The sequence below is a fragment of the Sceloporus undulatus genome, chromosome 2, assembly GCF_019175285.1.
Source record: "Sceloporus undulatus isolate JIND9_A2432 ecotype Alabama chromosome 2, SceUnd_v1.1, whole genome shotgun sequence".
Classification (NCBI taxonomy): domain Eukaryota; kingdom Metazoa; phylum Chordata; class Lepidosauria; order Squamata; family Phrynosomatidae; genus Sceloporus; species Sceloporus undulatus.
This window is the reverse complement of record NC_056523.1, coordinates 117,242,625-117,245,705: the sequence shown is the minus strand read 5'-3', so window position 1 is coordinate 117,245,705 and position 3,081 is coordinate 117,242,625.

Here is a 3,081-nt window from a genome sequence, read left to right as displayed (position 1 = left end):
TATAATAAGATGAGTCAGGTTTGGAAAACAAAATAATGACTGATAGGTCACAAAGGAAAAAGAAATACGAAGTGATATGAGGTGTACAATAGAAAATGGAGTTGATAGAATACAGGAAAAAGATATTTTCGTAGAGGTTACTGACAAATTTGTATCGGTTAACCGAATGTTAAATAATGCTACAATTTATAATTGTAATGGATACAAGTAACACAATATTAATAACATTGAAGGGACAGTTTTCATCAATATGTAACAAAAATAGGAAGTATGAAGAAAGTACACAAACGACAGATATCTTTAATTTGAAGGAAGGGAAGGGTTTTTAAATGTAAGTCGTTTTTGTTTAATGTGGTTATGGGGTTGTTATTGTTTTGATGTTTTGTCTTTGTTTTTGTTTTGCTTTGCTTTTTTTTGAATGTGTGTTATGCTTTGTCGATATGTTTGTATTTTAATCAATAAAACATTAAAAAAAAAAAAAAAGATCTCCAGCTTTATCAGTATGAAATCTTTTCACACTGTTTTTCACCAACTTCCAATAAAATGCAATGACATTGCATTACAAGTTGTTGCTTTGTTGGAAAGTACTCTTCTTCTTCTTCTTCTCTTGAGACAATATTATTACAGTTATTACTACAGTTTATTTATAAAGTGCTGTAAATTTGCACAGCACTGTACATAATCAGTTAAGTTACAAATAAAGACCTGTCTGAGGCATACAATCTAAACTAAACAATAATAAGTGTACATGTTAAAATACAACAGTAGAATATATCGGAAATCAAGTTAAAATAAAGGTAGTTAAAATAAAGGGAGACATCACACAATCAACTTTTCAGCAGGAAGTCTTTCTTGCTTTTGTCCCTCCCCACTACACACATCATCACACACCTGGGAAAGTCCAAGAAGTTAAAATCCTTTGGGTAAACAGGCAGTAAAGTAGATTTTATGCTGCAGTTCCTTCTCAAGGCACTCTGTTCACACTGATGAATAATCCACACATTAGTAGTGAAAGATGCGTAATACATGGTACCTGGGGTTTTGAAGTGGTATTTACTACTCCTGACTCCCTGCAAAGAAAATTTGTGAGTTAAATATTTAATTAAACCTGGACTTTTTTGCAACACTTTCCAATGAGGAAACATGCAAGTTAGGAAAAGGGGCGGGGGGTCTTAAAAAGAGCCCAGGACCTTATCAGCTTCCATCTCTTTGTGCACCCTATCCAAAAGTGGTGAACATGGCTGTATTACCAAAGGGTATGGTTTTCTGGAGTCACAAAGAACTATTTCAGAGCTCCAAACAGATATGTGTAATCACATATACTGAATATTGTTAACTGGCCACATAGACATTCTATGTTTTGTTTGTTAGTTCCATGAGTAAACAAGGAGAGGCAATTCCATATGCAAACATTGTTGCACACCATTCTGAGGTAACTCCAGGTAGAACTGCCAATACTTGTCATTTGGTAGGTGATAGGGAATACAGAATTTCCTGATTTACTCGATCAGAATGACCATTAAAAAACCATATTTTACCACTTTTTGTAACTAAATCATAATTAACTAACTAGCATGCCAAATAATAACAGTCCAATTATACTCTATAGTACCTGGCATCCGATTTCCTTCAACATTTCATAGTTGAAAATGGAGACACATATGGTGGAGTAACATCAGAGTGTGGCCAAAAGGGTGTAACAAGGCAACAAGAGGGCAACACTTGTTAATGAGGAGGAACACACAAAACTGCTATTTCAAACTGGAAAACCCTAGAATTTATGTGCATATACTGAAATTAAGCAAGCATGGGGGTTAAAAATAAATAAATAATGCTATACTCTGTATGTGTACAGATGCACACAGCTTGAATGACAGTAAATAAAACATTATATAATACATTATTGTAAAATTAAAAGTACAGTTTTTGCTCAGATCTATGGTCATGAATTCAGAACACGCACTCCCTCTGCACAATGTACATTGTAGATCAGATCAATTTGCAGGGTTCCCATAATGCACCCATCCTAACCTTTTTCCCAGAGTTGTTGTTATGACAAAAATGTGTAGGGATGTATAAAATAATGTACCATATATTTAGAAATAAAATTAGTCATGAAAGTCTGGGGAAAATATTATTGTCATAAAGAAATACATGCATTCACATGTCTCAAGATGCAATCCTGAGGATTATTTCTAGGATTAAGGTCCGCTGAACTCATTGTGGTTGACCTCTCAGTAGATATGTGTACTATTGCCTTATTAATGAAAATGGTACATTGTTTAAAAGGGGGAAAACATTCTGGCAGTGTAAGTTCAACAAATTTTTCCTGATGTTGAACGCACCTACATTTTTCCCTATGGCAAAGCCCTGGTACGTGCACACATGTATACACAAGCATTAGTAGGAAAGAGGGGGTGGAGAAAACAGAATCAATGAAACTGTGCCTTAAAATACAAGGTTTATGTCAATCAAAAATCTCAGAAAAAGAAATCAGAACTGAAGGCAGAGAAAAAATGCTTTCAAATTTGGAATGTTTCTGTGTAATACTAATCCTATTTTAGGGATATTAGAGGTGGAATCTATTAAAGGGGAGAGAATGAGACAGCCAATAGGTCTGAAGATTCAAAGGGAATATTTTCAGTTTAAGATGCAAAAAGGATCTTTGCAAAGGAAAGCTTCTTTTAGTTTTCAGGGTTCTCCAGATTCCCCTTGTGTTTATTCCTTTTGCTTACCACAAGAAGTAATTCATAGAAGATTATCGCACTGCGTTCTGAGAACGTTCCATATCATCACGTGATGAAAACGTTCCTGGAACGGATATTACCGCATTAGAAATCAAAACGTGATCAGAACGGGATCAGAACGGCAGTTTACCGCACTGCGATTCCTTTTTCTTGAAACCATTCTCAGAACGGTTTGCTGTATTAACTTTTGTGGGCTGTCTTCTGATGACGTCGCCACTCAGTGGTTGGACGGCTCGGGAGAGGCGCTGCCCCCAGGAAAGAGGGAAAAGGGAGGCTTGGGCCATGGAGCTCGCCTCTCCTGAGTCCCTCGGCTTACTGAAATCCCTCACCTCCC